This window comes from Cyprinus carpio, chromosome A6 (assembly GCF_018340385.1).
Source record: "Cyprinus carpio isolate SPL01 chromosome A6, ASM1834038v1, whole genome shotgun sequence".
NCBI lineage: Eukaryota > Metazoa > Chordata > Actinopteri > Cypriniformes > Cyprinidae > Cyprinus > Cyprinus carpio.
This window is the reverse complement of record NC_056577.1, coordinates 33,997,836-34,020,629: the sequence shown is the minus strand read 5'-3', so window position 1 is coordinate 34,020,629 and position 22,794 is coordinate 33,997,836. Positions and strand designations below refer to the sequence as shown.

Sequence of the window (22,794 nt, the reverse complement as noted above, 5' to 3'; positions counted from 1 at the left end):
TTATTTTGTTTTATGTTAAAAACTAAAAATAACGGTAAATCAATTGCTATTTCGTGGTCTACAACATGAAATAATAAAAGTATCTGCTAAATGAATAAATGTAAATTAAAGAATCCCATTAGAACATGTACATAAAAAATGTAGAAACATTGGACACAACAATGTGGCACCACTGTGCAGCAGCAAGCATCACAACAAAAAAGGACCTCGAGGGTTGATCTAGGTAAATGTGTGCAAATGTATAGGGCCCCATTCCTATATTTGCCTGGGGCCCCCAATTCACTAAATCCGCCCCTGCCTCTGATCCATTCCAGACACCGAATCATGGACCTACATGTATAGCGCTGATGGAAATACTTTAAGAAAATATAATTTCCTAAAGGCCCAGAGTTCAGATTTATTTCACATGACACAGTAACCCGCTAGACAGTAGCAATCAAACAGCTTTAGTAACACTTTGATTAGAATCCCGCTCAGAGTAGAGTGAGTAGGACCGAGGTTACATTTGGTGCCGTGACCCAGATGGGAGTGAGGTTTAGGGGGGGTGAGTGTAACTGTCATAGGCCAGTAAGAGCTGTGCATGTAAACCTTACTCCCCTGGTCTCAAGAGGTTCTCTAGCGATTGATGCTGGAGGCTGCAGTTTTTAGCCTCTTTGTTAGAGTGCCCGCCTCCCACGCCGGAGACCGCAGTTCGAATCCTGTTCGGAATGGGGCGAGTAGGACCGGTTACATATGACATCATATATGTTGGTATGATGCTTATATCGGTGGTACTTTATGTAAGCTGTACATGCTGTATGCTCAAAAAGTTGTTGTTAAGAAACTGCAGACTTAGGGGTGTTTACACAACACCATTTTCAACTAAATAACAGAAAACATTTTTTGCATTTTGGCTGTTCATTTTCACGACAACGGCAAACAATTAAAAATGAGTTTCAAAGTGCACATTTTTGTAAACAATACAAATATCCGCCTTTGTGTAAACTACGAAAACATGAATCTGTGAAAGTGGTGACGTCATGTGCGTGCGTATTATGTATTAAGTCTAAAGGTATGTGTGCAGGTGCGTAGTGTTTATTTTGTGTGTGTTTTTGTCTTTACTAATTGACTTGTATGCATATGATTGTGTGTGTGTTTGTGTCTTTACAAAGTGACATATCGCCAACTACTGGCCTGGCATGATTGTTTTCTGTCTGCTTTCTAAAAAAAAAAATGTTTGTAATAAAATCATTGTTGTGTATCGTACCCTTAATTTACATCTTCAGATTTATAGGATATTCTGGCTGATTGCTTGGTAGTACTGGGTGGTCATTGCTTGGGATTACTAGATGATTGCTACGGGTGTTTCATTCTGTGTGGTTGCCAGGTATTTTCGAGCAGTTGGTAGGGTGTTCTGGCTTATTGCTAGTGTTATGGGTGGTTGTTAGGGGCTTCTCCTTGGTGGTTACTGGGGTATTCTACCCTGTAGCTAGGGTGTTCAGGTTGGCAGTCACTACTTGCTAGGGTATTCTGACCTGTTGCTAGGCTTTTCTGGGCAGTTGCTGACATCTTAAAAGTAATAGCACACTTCTTCTCAAAAGGCAAATGTTTTGTGGTTGAATTCATGTCTAGTACAAGGGGTAAGGGATTGGGGTTAAGAGCCAAAGTTTTAATGCCTTGGGTCTAAATGTTTTCAAATAACACCCCTGTAGGTTGCAAAATGCCACTATCCATCCCCTATTGTAGTCCCAAGTCCCAAGGTAGAGGCTCCACTGTTTTTTCCATTTGGTATTCATTTCTGCTCTATCTAGGAATTTCTCAGAAAACAATCTTGGAGATGCTTTGAAAAAGTTTTCCTTTTCGACTCAAACTATTAGTAAGAAGTTTTTAAAGAATGCATTATACATTGCTTCCACCAGTCATTTGGAGAGTAAAAGTCGTAGTCCTGGAGTCGAAGCAGAGGACAGAGCTGGAGGACATGAGGGAGGACGAAGGAGCGGGCTGCAGGACCTGGTGAAGAGACAAAGAACAGTTTGCCATTACGGGGGCTCTGGAGAGACAGCTGCGAGCTGCCAGTAGCAACAACTCAGCCTTACAGACACAACATCAGCAGCTCATGAAGTCTGTACAACTACACACTTATCGGCATGGTGTCTTCTGGGACAGGTAAGAATACACCCTTTAATGAATAGTTCACCGACCAAAAATGAAAATTTGCTCCCCATGTACTCACCCTCAGGCCATTCTCTAAGATGTAGTGTCCTTCATAAGCAGCACGGGCGTCGGACTGGGGTAAAAGCCAGTACTGATTACCAGGGCCCCAAAGGAACAGAGAGGGCCCTTGGAAAAGTCTGGAATATATTTAATTTTGCCTGGATATTTTTCGGGGGGGGGGATCTTGTGCAACGCCCCTGTTCATAAGAACAGATTTGGATAAGTTTACATTACAACACTTGCTTACCAATGGAACCCCTGCAGTGAATGGGTGCCGTCAGAATGAGAGTCCAAACAGCTGAGAAAAACATCACAATAGTCCACACCACTCCAGTCCATCAATTAACATCTAGTGAAATGAAAAGCTGCATGTTTGCAAGAAATAAACCCATCATTTTAACTAGGCATTTTAACTTTAAACTGTTGCTTCTGGCCATAATTCATAATACCATTTCTTCCATTGAAAAGGTGTTTTGGATGTTTTTTGCTTGTAAACTGTGCTTGATCTGTGCGTATTGCTCTCCTGATTCAGATAAGATGAGCATATTATGGATACAGATTTTTAATTTGTTTCTTACAAACATGCGGCTTTTAGTGCTTTTAATTGCTGAACTGTAGAGGACTGGTGGATTGCTTGTGGATTATTGTGATGTTTTTTCTCAGTCTGCTTGGACTCTACTTCTGACAGAAGCACCAAGTCTACAAGCTGTATTTCTTCTGTTTATATGTGATTATCATCATCGCCATTGTGGAATATTAGCTCAGAATATTAAGTCTACAACAACCTAAATTGGTCTATCATGCCATAGATAAGTGCATGATAGTTTCACTTGAACTTATGTCCTATTATGAAAGCAAAAATTCATTTCAAATGCCATTTCATGTTGAGTTTGGGTTTCCCATCGCTGCAGCATTTCACTGTCTGTGAGGGAAAGAAAAGTGACTCAACACCTGGTTAAAGTACAAAGTAAGGTTACGGGTGCCCGCTGTCTAAAGAATGCTTCACAGCGGTCAGGTTTGATTCTTAAACTTACAACAGCTTTGAAATCTAGTGGCAGGATTCTAAGGAACAATGAACCTGAAAAGCTCTTGAGTGTTGAAAGCGCCACAAACTGTGTGACCTCGCTAATGATAAATCGAGCCGTGTATTCATGGAGAGAGAAGAGGTCTAAGCTTTTGCTAGTGATGTCTTTTGGCAGCATGCTCACTATGTCTTGGATGAAGTTCACATGCGTCACAAAACACACTGATAAGCTAAATCAAAGGACTGCAGCATTTTAATACGGACAGAAGACATGTCAGTTTATAAATGTTTGTGTGCGAGGTTCACTCGAAGAACCCAAATGTACCAAATTTTCTAAATAAACCTCTCTCACAAATGCTTTGACAAGCAAACACATTGTGGTGAATGTTTTTAATGACTCATCCCAAAACAAGACCAACTATGGACTTTATATTTGAACAGTTTGAGGCAATGATAATTGATTAGAAAATCTAGTTCTTTTGACACACAGAAACCACATCGTTTTGTTTTTGTCACACTTGTGTGGCAAATCCACAAAAAAACTTTTAGCATGTGAAGATTCAACACAAAAGCTTGCATCATATGAATCAGTGTTATTATAGTATCATAATTTTTATTAATGTTTTGAATTTGTTTTATTTATTTTTCTGCTTTTATTTATTCTGTTGTTACTTTTTTATTTATTTTTTTAAGATTTTATCATTTCACTTTCAGTTAAAGTTCATTTTTCAAGTTAAAAAAAAAAAGTTTGGTTTTTAGTTTAGGTTTTATGCTAATACAGGTCGTTTATGTCTCTAATCAGTGCTATTTTAGTATAATTTAATACACTAGTACGTATTTATTAATATTTTGAATTAATATATTTTCATTTTAATTTTGTCATTTAGTTTTTTGTTTTTAAAACCCATACAAATTAGTGATTAATTTTTATTAATTAGTTATTTTTAGTATTTATTCACAAGTAAGCAACTAGCTGAGAGATGTAAGTTTTAATCAATGTGCCCACACGTTGTTGGAGTAAACATATATACAGAAAGACAGAGTGTGGATTCACATATGAATATTGAATACTAAATTATTTTACACTAACGGTTTATGCTACAGCATTCTTTTGTTTGCTGGTTATCTTTTTTAACTTGCGTTCAAATCAACTCTGAACCAAAAATCCTCTGTATTTTTCCCTTAACAGGCTTCTCATCAAATGAGGGCATCACTTCAGAGACTGTGCCCAGGCCTATAAATCTGGTCACAACACCAGCGGAAGTCTACCACATTTACATCGGAGACATGACCGAGCCAACCAAGGGTGTGGGATACATTCTTTCACAAGTATGAGGAATCAGTGTGATATATCTTGGCTGTGACATCCCAGAATACGTAAACAGCACAAATGGTAAGAGAGTGAGACTGAGTATGCGGCGCAAGTGTTCATATCCTTCTGACAGGTCTTTTGTGATTATGGTGACAAGCGAGGTGGCTGGATGGTATTCCAGCGCAGAGCCATGGAAATGTAAACTTCCAGAAAAGGGTGGAAAGACCTACAAACTGGTAGGTGGACATAAAGATTTAAACATTTACAATTGACTGTGCAGAACCTTAGCAACCACCATAAACCCCATAGCAACCATTCAGAATACCCACAGCAAACCACTCTAGCATTATTATCAGATGTACAGACAAAAAGAACTTGATACATTTGTAGAAAATGAAGAAAATCCCTATTGATTGTGTTTAAAGAAATTGATGATATTATAGAAGGGTTTTTTCTGCCTGTTGCTGTGAAGACTACTGATTAAAAGTTTGGCATTAGTTCTGATGACATAGACTCAAAAAGTGGCCAAAACAGGATGAAAAGCACGGGCAGCTAAAATTGTAATGTGACAGATTGGCGTCATTGGGCAGTAGCTGAGCTGTTTGGTACATTCTGCTGATATTTTAAGTGCTTAAAAATGCTGAAATGGATTGAAAATTGGCAGTTTCTTGAAACTGCAGCAGTGAAAATCAATACTGCAATTTTCTACATTTTGTTAAATCTGCCAAATGTTATTGTGAGGCCTTCCTTTCTATAAAAAGCTGAAAAGGATGATTCGCTTTTTTCTGGGAAACATAAGACTGACAATGTACCTATTTATTTCAAGGAAACAAAAACAGCTGTCTTCTGTCTAATGCTGTGTTTCATTCAAAGTTGGATATGGGATATCCCTGCTTGATATCTAATCATAAGTTGTTGTCCAGTAATAAGAAGATGACGTATAAAAAGGCAAAATGGCAGAAGAGATGATCTTTTTTAACTTTGACTCATTGATGCATTTTTTTTTTTTTTTTAAGTGTTTATAATTAACTATATCCAAGCTTATGTTTGAAAATTTCCACTCAGGTTTCCTTCAAGTGCCGTTTTTATAGCTTTCCCAAATAGGAAGTTTGAAAATCCCGACTTTACAAGATGAATGGAAATGCAGCATTGGTTTTCATTATGGTTTTTTTTTTTTCTCAGGGATTTGGTGATCTTAGTGGAGAGCACTGGCTGGGTAATGAGGCTGTTCACCTGATCACCAGTCAAGCCCAGTACTTCCCTCCGAGTGGAACTTAAAGGACTGGGGAGGAGAATGGCGCCTATGCTCTGTAATGACAAATTCCAACTCGCCAGTGAAAAACAACAGTATAGGTATCACCTGTGATAACATAACAACCAACATTTATTTCAGTGAGAGATTTGATTATTTAATAAGGTTTGGCAACATTATCATAATCTTGCAATGTGTTTTTCTCTTTCTCCAGACTCCTTGCTAGGGAGCTATAGCGGAACGCGGACAGCAAAGTAGCTTAGCATCAAACGGCACAGGCTTCAGCACTCGCGATGCTGACAACGACAAGTGTGTTTGCAAGTGTGCCCTCATGATGACCGTAAAGGTGAGCTGCTGGGGAAGTTGTGGCCTAATGGTTAGAGAGTTTGACATCTAATCCTAAGTTTGTGGGTTCGAGTACCTCGGGCCAGCAAGACTGAGAGTGCCCTTGAGCAAGGCACCGAATCCCCAACTGCTCACCCGGGTGCCGCAGCATAAAATGGCTGCCCACTGCCTTGGGTGTGTGTTCACTGCTGTGTGTGTGCACTTTGGATGGGTTAAATGCAGAGGCCAAATTCTGAGTATGGTCACCATACTTGGCTGTATGTCACGTCACTTTTTTTTTTTTTCTTTACTGCACATCAGCTCATTCAAAAACAGTTATGAACAAAATTGTTCAAATGTTTAGATGTTGAGTAGTACTTAAATGAATAGTTCACTCAAAAATGTAAATTTGCTCAAATTTGACTCACCTTCAGGTCATCCAAGATTTAGATGAGTTTGTGTCTTCATCAGAACAGATTTAGGTGAGCATTTGGTGAGCAAGTGATATCATACTACATTTCTCCAGATCTGTTCTCAATGGTAAAGCATAGCTGGTGAAGCATAATTTTAATAATATTATTAATTAATAATACATTACCTCACATGGTATTAATAATACAATGTGAGGTAATAATAGGCTACACACTCACACATGCTTTTCTGAAATGTTATTTTTTTGAAAAAAAAATTTTTAGGTATAGACTTTAGTGAGTTGGTTCATTCAAAACAGTTCATTTAAAATGAAGTGATTAAAAATGTTTTGAAGTTTGATTCACCAATTCATTTTGATTCCCCCTTTTTATGTTCTAATAGTTCAGTCAAGTCACCTTAATTTTAATATAGCGCTTTATACAATACAGATTGTTTTCAAAGCAGCTTCACAGTAATAAAGAGGAAAATAACAGAATCATTGAAGCAAACTTCTTCAAATACGAGACTGTAAAGCAGCTCTGAGAAAGAAAATAGTGTCATTCTTCAGCTCATCAATCAGTTCAGTGTTGATTCAGCTTCAGTTTCAATGACTGTAAAGTTCATCAATTATCAAACACAAAGCTTTAATTTCAGTCATAAGCAGCTCTATAGGAAGACAAGTGTCATTATTTAGCTCGAGGCACTTCAGTGTTAATTCAGTTAATTCAATACAACAGTCGCAAAATAATCATAAAACTAATTCCCATTTCAGCTGTAAAGCAGCTCTACAGAAGACAATAATGTCAGAAAATTAGTTCTCACCTGATATGTATCAGTGCGATTTATCGCAATAATTTTGCAAGTTAATAAAATTCTCCTGTTCACACACGATATTTAATGTCCGTCATGAAGTTGCTTTTTGCATCTTTAATTGTCATTAATCCCATTGATAAAAACATCATCAGAACCGAACAAAGTCCATGATCTTAGATTATTAAACAGTCTTGTCACATCCATGATCATTTGACATAAAATACTTGTTACATAAAGACTAATCTGATCATCCGGAAGATACGTTGCACTCACCAGGCACTTACTGATCTTCAAGCCATCTACATTCATATCCTCTCAGTCACATTTTTTCTTCACTTGTGGCCTGGATTGAAGCCGAAACTGTCATGCAAAATCGCCTCTGATCCTCTTCTAATCTAAGAAAAACGCAAGCCCATCGCAGAATTATGTAAAACACGTCCAGAGTTCAGATGTGCGTTCAGCACTCGCTATGCAAACAATTTAATCTATGGCTGCACTCGACTGCAGATCCCACACCTCAGGGGTCCAAGATAAACAGCTTTTAATAGCATGCATTGCGATTGATTTTTTGAAGAGTTGTTGGAGTTAATTACCGTCGAAATGGCTGGGGAACTTTAAGTGCCCTTTCTGTTTGCATTTCAATGGTAATAAAAAGATGGAAAGATGGATCCATCTGTGCGGCCTGTCCAAACTAAACACGCATTGCGGGAGGTGATACTGATTTAATCAGGTTAGACAGACGGTGTCCTGTCTGAGGAGTGAAAGTCTGTTTTTATTGAAAAATCACAGTTTGCTTTGACAGGTCTTGCTGAGACATCGACCGCACAGTGGGAATAACATACCCTTTGAAACACTGACGGACTATGGAGAGAAAAATAAAAAGACACAATATAGAGGAGTGAGATGGATCAAGGGCTTTGATTGTTTTGAGGAGATGCAATTTTTAAGCCTGTCATTATTTGCTCACCCTCATTTCATTCCAAAACCATATGACCTTCTTTATTTTGTGGTATGCTAAATAATTATTTTGTATAATCTTTTTTTTTTTTCATTCAGTAAAAGCGTGTTGTAACTAGAGTCTATCAAGTTCTAAAAAGGACAAAAAGCAGCATAAAAGTACTTTTAAGTTTTTATTTATTTCCAGTTCTGTATCTGTATCATCAGTATTTGATTTCAGTTAGTTGCCAAGGCAAAATGTATCATTTTCATATCATCTAATATTTTGTTTTTGGTTTTAGTTAACAGTAATAATGCTGCTCAAGGCCCAAATTAAACACCTGTGAGTGCTATACTGTTTATAAAACTGTTTCAAGTATTTATCTCAGTCTCTTTACATTTGTTATTCTCTCAGGCTGGTGGTTTGATGCTTGCGGTCTGTCCAACCTCAATGGAATCTACTACACTGTGGGTCACAATATCCGCCAGCTAAATGGCATTAAGTGGCATCACTTCCGAGGACCCAGCTATTCACTCCAGTCCACTTCCATGATGATCCGTCCAGCTGATTTCTGATGCCCCAAGCTTGTCATATTGATAATGACAGGACTTAAAGTGCTTGCTTTGGGACATAGAAGCAACAACGTGGAGAAAAATAAAGATGTCATTTAATGGATGAACGGTGATGTTTTACTACAAAGAGCTGGAGTGGACAAAAGCGATCAGACTGTTTCATTACTACGCCACCATATTCTTTTTTAACACATTTAAACGTGCTTTCACCTTTACACCTACTTTTGTCTGAGTTCATGTGTGGCTTATAACCTGAAACTTTCTCAGCGATGGCCATGGCGACTCTCATGGTGTCAAAACATGGCAAAAAATTGAGGCATGATGTAATTCCAAAGGAAAACCTTTCGAACTTTAATGAGTCTGATTCCGGAACTGTGCTGGATGTTCCAGAGGAATAACCTTAATTTCAAAGAGGTGCTATTTTGTAAAAGATAATAGCTGTTAACAATTTAGCGAGGCAGATGATTAGTTCCACTACCATTCAAAAACTTGAGGTCGGTAAGATTTTTAATGTTTTTGAAAGAAGTCCTCTTATGGTCACAAAAGCTGCATTTATTAGATCAAAATACAGTAAAAACAGATTTATTGTGAAATATTATTATAAGTTTTAAAATACCTGTTTGAATATACTATTTTAATTATGTAATTTTGAAGCTGAATTTTCAGCATCATTACTCCAGTCTTCAGTGTCACACGTTCCTTCAGAAATCATTCTAAAAGGCTGATATGCTGCTCAAGAAACATGTTGAAAATTGTTGTGCTGCTTAAAATATTTGTGGAAATCATTACACATTTTTTTTCTTTCAGGATTCTTTGATGAATAGAACGATGAAAAGAACAGTATTTATTTGAAATAGAAATCTTTTATAGCATTATAAATGTCTTTACTGTCATCCTTGTTGAATTAAAGTGTTAATTTCTTGAAAAAAAATGTACTGACCCCAAAATTTTGAATGGTAGTGTTACTAGTGTAGCTTATTAGCAAGTCAGCTGGTTAGACTGAGACAATTGTATAATGTTATGTATAATTTTTAATAACTGGATAATTTTTTATATTTTGCATCTCCTTCTTTTTTTAGTCCTTTTTTTTAGGCCTGAAATATACTCTTTACAAGTATGTCAATGCAAAACACTTCTAACACCAATGTGTCATTTAATAAGACTAAATTCTATTTGTTTAATATGTCATTAGCATTGCCATAGGGGGCTATTGATCATGTTTATGGTCTTAACGTAGTAACATTTGAAAGTAAATCTTTCTGGGCAACTTAGAGTAGTTGAATTTTGGCAAGTTTATAACTAGGTACTGAATGTAACTCTTTTCTGCACTCTTTTGTACATAAATTCCTTAAAGCAACTCGAAAGCACTGTGTTGCATTCGCCAACTTGCATAAAGTGTGTTTCTGGCCTTATAATTGTTGTACCCTGAGATTTGTATGTATTGTATGCAAGAGAAAGATACTATATTTTTGTTTACTAATGTTTCTAAATGTGTTCTATGTGACCTGTTTGTTCCCATTTCAAGACTATATGTCATTTTTTAGGAGGATGCACTTTAAGGAGCAAAGTATGATGGTCATGTGGTTAGACAGCAGATACGCTGATAGGAACTGACTGTTCCTACAATTGTACAGTATGAACAATACTATTAGTTTGCTGCTGTGGTATATGCATTAATACTTTATGACCATAAACCTTTCAACATGCATTATTACTTTCTGACCATGAACCCTTCATCACATATCATTACAGTTTGATAATAAACCCTACAGATCAGTTCTGGACGTCAAACTGGATACCAGCTTTTTCAACAGGTTGAGGTTTATTTTACTATTGTGAACTAAAAGTTGAAGATGCCAAAGGCTTTCCTGTCTTCTTGTGGTTCAAGCTTCCTAGTTCATACAGTGTTTTTATTTAACTGAATTCCAACTTTCTGCCAAGAACAGCAGGAGCATATGGAAGATATTCCTTCTTGTTGATTCTTTATACACTTTGTAAAAATGTCAATTTGTCATATCAGATATTCCTTTTTTTGGGGGTGGGGGGGGTTGGGGTTTAAGGAACTACATAAGCAATAAAGTGCTTCTTATATAGATATTTGTTGCAGTTTTGGTCACTGTGTCTTAATTGGTTTTACTGCAACATATTTCAATCTGTTAAGGTATATTATATTTATAGTATATTTATTTGATTAAATTATAATGATTGATCTTTAATAATCAAACTGCATATAAGTCTAATGCTAACAGGGAATGTTCTCATAACATTCTGGCAAGATTCTCTCAACGTTATGAACAAACTTTCTTCCAGCAGCCTAATGTTAATAGAACATTCATTCAAAGTTATCTGTTCTTTAATAATATTATCAAAAACGTCCGTACAAAAACATTACAAAACATTTTATTTGCTGAAACATTTTAATTTGACATTCGTCTAACATTTTTTAAATGTTACTTTGTTTGAGAATTTTCAGAGAACATTAAAAAGTAATGTTTTCATATGAAAATGTATCAAATGTTACATTAACATTAGCATAACCAAGAAGAAGAAGAAGAAGAAGAAGAAACATTTTTAAAATGTTTTAAAAACCTGGACATTTTCAGAGAACATTCAGAGAAAACATTTTCATAATTTAATGTTTCGTAATGTTCTCATATTTTTGTTAGATGAGTATCTTGCGAGCTGAGGGAAAAATATAAGAGACCGTTGCACTGTAAAAAGCTTTCAAAAAGAATTGGACACCGTAAACCAGTGGTAACCAACCTCGTTCCTGGAGGCCCCCCAACACATTTTGCATCTCACCTTTGTCTGACACACCCATTTTAGGTCTTGAAGTCTCTACTAATGAGCTGATGATCTGAATCAGGTGGGTTTGATTAAGGAGACAAGGAAAACCTGTAGTGTTGGGGGGCCTCCAGGAACGTGGTTGGGAACCACTGCCATAAACCATATTACCCAGATAGCTGAAAAATGTTAGACTTTAGTTAACCTTGCAAACAGTATTCAAACACGTACGGTAGCAAACCTGGCTGTTGTTTTCATGAGAAGTTATTCTCTAGCGCCATCTGCTGAAGCATCTGCCACCTCAGAAATACTGCATGACCACTATAATGGATTATTTCTAAATGTAATGAAATATTTAATTATATCTATAACAGTTTCAACAGTTTTACCAGGTCTGGTTGAAGAGTTCTGTAGGTTGCACATTCAGAGCAGTTCTGTATGTGAAATGAAATTGGCTGTGTTCAAAACCCTCTCTTAGCTCTTATATATCATTCACTCTCTCTTGTTCCTTTTCTCAGTTCTTCTCGACCTCACCCTCCTCCTCCGACCTCGATTCTGTTTTGTTGTTGTTGTTGTTTGGCTCTGCCCCTCCGGCTCTTGTTCCTCTGGAGAAGCTCGAGGGAAATCTGATGTCTAAACAACAGAAACTTCTCTTAGGTTATTGTAGACGGTCACAGTTCATTTGAATCTGCCTAATATTTATCTTTAAAATTCATATATTTCACACGATACCAAAGTCCAAGATATTTAAACGACATATTCCGTAACGATGTTGAGACGGTCAGATTTCACCAGTAGGGGGCAGATGGGGACAGTGGTTTATTAGTAAGGGTGACATGACCAAATATTACCAGGCCTCACAGTGGTGTTAAGAGGTAGGCCTATGCTTAATTTTGTCGAAATAAACTATATAAAGGATGCAAAAACATGCAAATATTAAAGATGGATATAATAGTAGTTAGGTTTTTAATCACAATTAATTGAGAGGTGAACTTTAAATAATTTTGAGTGGATATTGAGCAGATATTGTCATTTTTGTTATATCCCTAAAGGTTTATGGAGGGATTATTGGGTCAGCTTATAAACTAAACGTCTAAAACTAAAAGTCTTAAACCAAAACTAAAAATCTAAATTTGAAACTTAAAGTCCAAGTCGAAAATTAATTTGGTATTTAGGATTGGGCATTTTTCTATTAGCAGATAGTCATTTTTGTTATATCCCTAAAGGCTTATGGAGGGATTATAAAGTCAGATTATAAACTAAAAGTCTAAAACTAAAAGTCTTAAACCAAAACTAAAAATCTAAATTTGAAACTTAAAGTCCAAGTCGAAAATTAATTTGGTATTTAGGATTGGGCAATTCGTATTTAGGATTGGGCATTTTCTATTTAGGGTTGGGCATTCGGTCATTTTAAAGACTTTTAGTTTTAGACTTTTAGTTTATAAGGTGACCCAATTATCCCTCCATAAAGGCTGAACTACTAAGATGAAAAGCTGGCAGTTTATTAAGAAATATTCCAATATTTAGAAATAAAACAGGTTTGTTTATTTAGTTTTTGTCTGGTTCGGGCGTGTTTCAAAACGTTTAACTGAGAATATACAGTTTTAATTCATTTCTTTTCTCCTGTATTCTCAGCATGACTTTACATCCCGATGGTCTTTTGAAATAGCCGTTTTTTAAATAATTAAAAGCTATTTCCTGATGGCATAATTTCCAGGAAGTGACATCATTTGGAGGGAAAACAAACAGTGTAAACATAAGTGAGTATTAGCGATTGATTTGATGAGTCCTGTGAAGTTTTGTTGTGTTAGTTTTTTTGTTTCACTCTATTACATCCCATGTTGTTTGATAAAATTAAAAAAATCATGTTGATAGTTTCAAAATGAATTTAAAAATTTTATTTCTATTGTGCGTGTGCGTGTGCGTGTGTGTGTGTGTGTGTGTGTGTGTGTGTGTGTGTGTGCGTGTGCGTGTGTGTGTGTGTGTGATTAATAAAGCTTAACCAGAATGTATCATGATTTGATAATTTGCAGTATAGCACTTACACTGGACTTCAATGTAGCATACACTTGGATATACAAATGGTAACAATATGATGGGTTTGGGCAGCTCAAATATGTGTTTAAAGTGTCTATATGAATTCTTTCCTTTTAAAATTGTGTTATTTGAGCTGTAGAGTTGACATGTTTATAATGGGGTTTGAAATATTTGCATGTAAACTATGCATAGACAAGGTTTATAGTGATTTTTACCCTTTAGTACTGTGTTAGGCCTATATATGTTTTTTTTACTACACTTTTGATTTGGTGTGTATACCAGAAACTATTCCATAAACTTTCATTTTAAATGCAATACTGTAATGTGAATCTTGCTTGTTTGTTTACATACTGAGAAGCGAGTCAAATGATTTTCTGCCGTCAATAGAGCTTAACTGGTATAGACTGGGGAACATTTCCTTAACCTTAATTTTGTTCAGGTAGCAACTAGTAGATGAATGTAGACACAATTCACCCAGGGCATCTTGTCACTGATGTGCCATTTGCAATTAACATGGAAAACTGTCTGCAATGTAAATGTCATGCTAAACACTTTTCCAAAACAGTGGTTGGTAATGCAGCTGTCCCGTCCCATCATTCTTAACGCAGGGGGTCTGTAAATGCATTCAGCTTTAGCTATTCTAGAGTGATCGTAAACATTCTAGCTCAGGGGAGGCTGAGGATACTGAGACTATGCTGCTGTTTGGATCTATTTTTGTGTGGTTTAATGTATCATGGCTGCTTTGTATGTTATCGTCTGTTTTTATGCATTCATATGTCCATGGCTGAAGCTTAATGTTTGGAACTCTGGATAATGGAGTCTTTTATACTGTCTGCTTATGTGCATTCATTTTAGTATTAAATATATGATGTTGTATATATATTTTTATCTTGCTTGTGATGTAATATCAAGGCTATATAACAATAACACACACACAAACATTATAGAAAAAATACATACATATACATATGTTTTTATGTATATGCTTTAAAAAAAAGTTTAATTTTCACTTCAAATAATGCCATGGCATATCCTGTATAAATAGAATAGAAATAGAATGATGGTACAGTACTTTTTTTAGCCAGTGTATATTGGAAATGCTTGTGTACATGCCCAGTATGATACGGTAGTATTTTTTCTTATAAATGGATGGTAGTGACCTATCAGACTGTATGTCAACTCCAGTCTGTCATCAATAACTTATTTAGTGCTTCACTACTGTCAAACTGATTCATTATGGTTCAATTATACATGAATGCCATATGGAAAGTGTTTTTGTTGGATATCTCAGTGTTATTTGCATACATTTTTTGTGGCAATATCTATGTATAATTTTCTTCAGATATTCTTCAGAACTGAAATAGAAATCTAAATTGTTTGCCAATGAATATATATGACGTGTTAGACTGAATAAATGGATGGTAGTATATAAAGCATGAATACCTTTGTTAACTGCAGTCAAAATGGGGCACGTGCATGCACATTTTCTATGTTTTTACATGGATCAGCATAATGGCTGTGTTTATATGAAACACTGTGTTCTTAGTAATGTTAATAACCTTGGCACATACTGTTTGATAATGAAAATAGCGCAATAGAGCACACACATAATTAAACATGATGAATTAAACACATGTTATGGATAGCATGTGTTTTTATTATTATTATTTCACACTGTGCTGTATTTTTCTAGTAGTGTCTGTGCGTTTTCTGAGGTAATACTAGACTGACTATTTATAAATTAACCATTTGTCCCCCTCACCTTTCATTACATGTTTCCAGTCTGCTGTCCAAGATGTTATAAAGTAAATATATGCAGGGGCTATTACAAGCAAACTGATAAATCATTCAGATTATGCGGAGGCCTGTGTAGGGCGACTTGACAGACTCACAGTGTCATACAAACACAGATCCCACATGTACCACAACGCAGGTGAATCTCACATGTTCGATCAAAAGAGAGTAGTATTTATTTTATTTTATTTTTATTTTAGTTTTATTTTATTTTATTTTATTTATATTTTATTTTATTTTATTTTATTTTATTTTATTTTATTTTTATGATACTTTATTTATTTATTTATTTATTTGCAGAAAATGTAGCCTATTTTTAAGACAGCTATGTTTTTTTGCATTGTGAAATTCTCATTACCTTACGAAAAAAAGTCATAGTCATTACTGTATTACTGTATGAGATTTATTTATTTATTTAATAATTTGCAATTACATGGCTATATATATATATATATAGATATATATATATATTATATAATATAAACTATACAGACATGTAAAAATAATAACTACTAAAAATGACAAAATCACACAGTAAAATTACTACAATTTTGACTTAAATTAAATGGAAAACGAAAATATAATAAAATAAAAACTGATTCAAATTATTCGTAAAAATAATATGCTATAAATGCTAATATGCTAAATATATGCTAAAATAATAATTCAAAGCCACATAATTGCAAATATTTTTTAGTTTTAGTATGGTAGTTTTACCATAGTACTAACAAGGTAATTTTCTGGACCACTCGGGGTCTAAGTGTGGTACTTTATATTTAAAAGGCACTTAAAAGAATAGCATGGTTTAATTAACCCTTTTTTCCTTTTTTTCCTTTCTTTTTTTGCATTGCATTGCATTGCATTATTATCATTGTACAATGGTACTCTTTGAATTTTTTATTTTATTTTTTTTCATGAAATCTAGTGAAACTAAAATCTGGCTTGTGAACTGGTAATATTTAATCCAATGCATTGGAAGTGTGGCAATAGCGTTTCCATCACATGGCTGTGCCATTAAACTGGATGGTGATATTGATATTCTTCGGAAAATGAAAATGACAAGTAAAATATAGCATGACATAAAATGTGGTAGGCCTATTTAAAAAAGACAAATTATTTGTTGCGTTTTCCCGCTTTTACTTTCCTAAAAATTGCTTTTGATCAGTACACTGTGACAGACCGCAGATTTTACAGAAGAGAATTTTCTTTGGTATGGCTGCGAAGGATAAATCTGTTGTGAAAAAGAAAAACGGCATACGTGATAATTTGTCAGCATTTCACTATCAGACACTATTCAAGCAAAGCACAATCAGTGACTTCAGTCTGCATGCGGTCGGGGGTCTCAACACGTTTGCCAATTCAGACCTGATTGCATCTATTGATATGAGAAGAAAAGGGCAGGAAAGCAATAGACGGGGGGGATGGGGAGGCTAGAAGGAAAAATGGAGAGGGAGGGTTTATTTTAGAGCATGTGTGTCTTGAGCAGGTGCTGATGAGCGTCTGAGGACAGTTTGAGTATCTGATCTGAGTCATACACAGAAATGACTCACAAACCACACCAGTCCTCATCATCATACATCCAGTAGAGATACATAGAGAGAGAGAGAGAGAGAGAGAGAGAGACGTCTTGGTGGCTTTTAACCATCTTTCGCAAGTAACCTGGGTGACTATTATGTACGTTTGTATTTCTGGTTTTTTGCATTGTCAGACTCACTGAATGGCTAAATTAGGTGGTCCGTGTGGTAAAATTGCATCTACTTTCTTGAGCGCTCTGAGAATGAAGTCTGTTTTAAGAATACAAACTGAAATTACAAAAGCCAAGCCCTGGCATAATCATGATATCAGATGGTAATCTTTATGTAATATTTAACACACACACACAAAAAATAATAATAATTTAAAAGTGGTATAAAAACAACATAATTATAGTACATTTTAACGAGAAAATACTGTTTAGGTCTTTCTACTTTAAAATTTCATGTTTAAGTCAATGTGTTACTTTTACTTGCTGTTTCTTTGTAATTAATTGTGAAATTTACTAGCAATTTAGAGTGAAAAACTGTTTCTCTACAACTTAATTATTATAATCTTTTTTTTTTTTTTTTTTTTTTGGTATAACTTCGGGAAAAAAAATACTTTTGATACACTTTTGATACACTTGAAACAGGTTTTTAAAATGAAGCCAAATTTAGTTTTATAGAATTAGAATTTTAAATATCTTTAAATTTCATTTAAATTAAATTCTATTTAAATTTTAGGTAACTCAGTATAGTTTTTAACGCATGAAGTAAACAATAGAGGCTGGCAATAATAGCATTTAAAAATCAATACATATATCAGTATGTATTTGTGGGGGAAAAAAATACTTTAAATACGCACAATAGCTTTGCTAGAGAATGATTAGACATACAAATAAAGAATACTACCTTGGAGTACTCTATTAATAATAATAATAATAATTATTATTATTATTTATTTATTTTTATTTTATTCTTTTGGTGCATTGTACCATGACCAAAAGGAATATCACTACTTTTTTTTTTTTTTTTTTTTTTGTGAAAATACAGTTTACTCTGTACTTGTCAATTGATATATTCAGGTTCATCTGTGTCATATGCAGAAAAGTAGATTGGGCGCCTGAGAGAAAGATAAAGAAGTAATAAAAAAGTAGAAAAAGAAATAATGTAATGCAGCTATTGGTGGTGAACAGCATGACAACTATGTCATACCAAAGCTACTGACAAAGCATGGTACAAAATATGTTGGTGAATATATATATAGTACAAGTGTACTTTTGTTGGTCAGGTTGTCTATTAATAGAACAAAGACAGAAATACAAATGTGACTTCAGCTTATGTCATTCTAATAGCATTGTTAGGTGTAACCCACTATTATTCAAAGTCCATTCAATGTTTTCCACAACAAGAAAATATAATGTCCTCATTCATAACTTTATCCTGACAGAAAGTCTTGTGATGAGTCCATGAACCAAAAAAATGTGGTAATACCATGGTATTTTGTAAGCATGGCTTACCATCCAATGTGGTGAACATAAATATGTTTCAAAACATAAGTAGAAACTGTTTTTTTATACCATCTTCCCATTTAAAATTGCAAGACCTCCATATCCAGGCAATGACTTCCGATTAGCTTCGTCAGGCTGCTGAACTTCCTGGTATCAATGACCTTTGGTACTACTGCAGAGCTAGCTGGTGCTAACACATCATTTAGTATGAAATACTACAAAATCAACCATGTTTTTTTCTGGTTAGTATACGCAGAGATAATTAGCGATACAGCTGTGTGCTAAAATGCAGGGTTGGCTTGTTTATGAGGACTCAAACAAAGTGCGAGGACACTAATTGTCTCATCCAAGCTGGTTTCTAATGACACCCAAGCTGTCAAACCACGACCGTTGTGTTTGCGCTAAAGCTAGTTAAACTAACTGACTACTTGTGGGCAGGGCTAGCTAACTTCCATATCCTAGGCACAGTGTTGTGAATTAGCCCATTACTCATACACATCTGTTTTAATTAGAGACAATGCACGAAAGCGAAGAACCTTATTGCTATATGCAGTTCAGTCTTTGCACTAATAATCGCCCTACTAATTTTAGACAGGCATTCAGGTTCTTAGTGGAGAAATTGTTGAGTTGAATGTCGGCTCATTGGCATTTTATTATAAAGGCACATTTATTTTAATGTGTTTTGCTTTTCAGATGTCTAAATATCTTTCTCATCTGGTGTTGGTGGTGAGTTGTATAAGTCTAGGAACAGAGTGAATCTACATAGAGTTCGTCATTAATGTTGCGTTTAAATATGTAAATATGCAACGATTGCAAATGAGTTTTGGAGTGGATTTGGTGAATTTTTCATACAATACAATTGTTTGAATACCAATTCAGAACCGTTGAGATCATTTGGCTTTAGGAGAGTTCTGATGAGAAATGTTTGAGTTCATAGTGAGACTTGGAAAAAACTGAACAACAAATTTGATGTGATGTTGAAATCTCTTGCTGAAACAGTAGACAGGGAAAAGTCTTGATTTGTTTCTCACTATAATTTGATTTTTGAGATTAATGGATTACAATCGTAAAAGCTACTACTTTATTATTGAGCGATCAAGATATCTCCTTTTGTAGTTTTCTTCGGCTACAAAAGCCATTTATGTCTCCAAATGTGTTTTAAATATGAATTGTCCTTAGGTTGTGCATGTCTTTTGAGCAATGCATTAGGAGGCGGCTACAGCTGGGCAGTCATGAACATTTTTCATAATCTTCAAATGGGATTGGGTTGTGAGGCTGGGCATTGTGAAGGCTGGTAAGGTGCATTTCAGCTGGTAGTGTTAGCGGTGATGATAAGTGACGGTTTCATTTCTTTCGCTCGATACACTACCTCCATATGTGAGGTCACTCGAAATGCCCGATGAAGCAGCAGGAAGATACCAGAATAACATCCAAACTGACAGTACGTTCTTTATTTTTGTCCCCAAAGATTCAGGGATCTTATGTGGGAGCTCAAAAACAATCAAGAGCCATTTTAAGAGGTGGATATCAATATTTAACATGCACATATTTCCGGATTCATCCTTGCGTCAATTAAGGTAGCATCACTGTGAGTTTATCTAGAGCAGGATTCACTTGGGTTTACAGTACATTTTTACAATTTTACAAATGGTGAACGCCGAGTGGCAAAGTAAATAGGATATCTATCTTAAAATGAAGCATTGAAACTGTATTGTTTATTACTCTGGCATAGTTATTATCATAGCTGAGGCTGAATAAGACAAATTGCTTTTTACATTTTATTACCAGGTCACTTTAATTGAGCATCTTTTTTTGTGTGTGACCTTATCTGGTTCAGTCATTTTGTGACATTAATAATGTCATATCATTGGCAATGGGGGCAGACTTATTCTTAGGCTGGGTTTGCATTACATTTTAAAATTGTGAGCCAAACAAAACAGAGTATCCAAACACTGTTTTACAAAATGTAATGCACAAAACGTCAGAACATTTAAACATCTATGAAGGGTACCATGAATTATGCAAAATATGTTATCATGACCAAGGCTGCCTAAGAAAATTGTCAATTCTGTCTTTGTAGATGTCTCCTCTCCAGTATCGATTTTAGAAACCTTATTGTCTTTTAAAATGTTAACATTGCAGCAGCACTCTGCCTGGAAAATATTGCGAGAGTTTTGATTGAACTGCGCAGCAAATAACATAAAAAATATGGGAATATTATATGGGTAGTTTACATTTTATTATTTTAATTTATGCATAGCGGTACGTGACCTTATCAGAACAGGTCTGCAGCCCATTTTTTTTTTATGTTGGCTGCAAGCAGTTATGAACCATTGCTTTAACGCGTTATCTCTATAGTAACCTAGTTACTTAATGGTTACGCCGTAAGATGAAAATGTCTAGCAGATTAATAACTCTAGATAATCCTATTCACCATTTTAATCAGCAATGTTGTGTAAATGAAAGCAGAAGGGAGGTGCAAATCCAAGGCTCATCCTCACGTTTTTCTCTTCAGGCACGACTCCTTGCTTAAAATGCTTGGCTTGCGCCTTTGAGAACAGGCCTGTGTATCAATCAACAGAATCGCGCACATTCACCCTTCACACCCAGGTCTGCAAAAATAAGATCAGCACACTGAGTTCTGGCCACTTTTGTCTCAAAAACATGCCATGGCAGTGGAGCAGAGGCATGCATTTGTAGTCAGTTTCAATCAGGATCTATAGGCGTTCCTTAGGAGGCGTTTTTATGGTATGGTGAGATCATGGGTGCATCTAAAAACACGAGATGCAAGTCAGTAAAGTTTTTTGTGCATGGGTTGCACACTGTTAGACAGAAGTGTTTTTTTGGTTGGTCATACTCATGGCCACCTGTTATTCTCCACTGTAGAAATTCCATTAGGCATGTTTTTGGGTCACAGTGGACACCGATGTTGCAATCCAGAGGAATGTAACACCGGCCCACGTCAGTAGAACACTTGCCTCTTTCGGCATTTATATAAAAGATGACCCTGGTGCCGCACAGCAAAAGCACCACACAGATTACAAACCATGAGAGGAAAAGTTTTAAGACTCACCAACAAAGTTTAAGAAAGATGAAAGAAAAAAAAAGAAAGAAAAAAAAAAAAAAGACAAAAAAAGAAAGATTATCAGCTGCCCATCTCAGCAAAACCGGGGGCCGTTTAGCAGAGCCGTCAGAAAGATGCATGGTGGCTTCGACGGTGAACAGCCTCGGTGTCCAACATCTGGCAAAGTTCTGGGCAAACAAACACACCGACAAGCAACACATGATCCCGAGCAGGATGGATGGGCCCGACACCATCCTTGAGGACACAAAAGAAAAGGCTTAAAGGATAAGAATGAGATGAAACCCTCTTGGTGGGGGGGCATCCTCTTGTGGTTTTTCGTGAAAGTTGTGAAGATGGAGCGGACGACCATGATCAAGACGGTGACTGTGCCTAAAACCTCCACACCAACAATGTAAGTCGAATACGACACGACCTAGTGAACATCATCAAGCCTAGAAGATCAACATCCAATCATCTAACATCCGAGTATACCAAAAACTTTCTTTGGCAAGGAATCCCCCACCAGGAGACGCTATTGGTGTGGAGGGAAAAGCTGGAACTTTGGGGCGAAGGTGGCATGGGAATCCTGAAGTAGCAGTTCAGATGCTAACTGACACGTGGTCTTGGGGAGGAAGCAGCTCTGAGCGAGCAACAGCGATCGAGAATGAGATTAAACCAAAGAAACATGCCAACATAGACAAAAGTGTGGATTATCTGTCAAGTTTAAGCTATGTGCTGCGAAGTTTCTGTTTGTAACTGAGTGGCACATAGGCCACGCTTATTCGTAAGAACTCATTTCACTCAGAAAAAAAAAAACGGCCGCACAATTGCTTAAATATTATAGCTTTAGGATTAAATGTTGTGTATTAACTTTTGTTCAACACTTTTTTTTTTTGTGAATATCATCATATGATATTATCACTATTGGTTGAACCCACCATGTATTTTAGTTCACCACAACCAATAATTTACTGCTAATGTTATCGAGAACATAACACAAATTAAAATATAAGTTTAAAACAACATTAAGTATAGTGGCCATATAATAATATTATATAGATATTATAATTTGCAATCTAAACAACTTAAAAAGGATCAAAAACTGGATACTAGTGGTGTGTGGCAAATACACTATAAAAATTAACTTGTGGCATGTTCTTTTGTTGTTGACGGTAAATGCATTAGATAAGGCTGCTTTGGACTATAATATCATAAGCAATTTCAGATGACAAAAAATCGTCGAGCATATTCT

At 35.7% G+C, this 22,794-nt stretch overlaps 2 pseudogenes; both read left to right on the top strand.

Moving 5' to 3' along the window:
- LOC109073608 overlaps nt 1-9,048 on the top strand; it is a 33,401-nt pseudogene extending 24,353 nt beyond the window's left edge.
- A 10,822-nt stretch (nt 9,049-19,870) lies between these two features.
- On the top strand, nt 19,871-22,298 carry LOC122145435 (annotated as a pseudogene).
- The last annotated feature ends 496 nt before the right edge of the window (nt 22,299-22,794 follow it).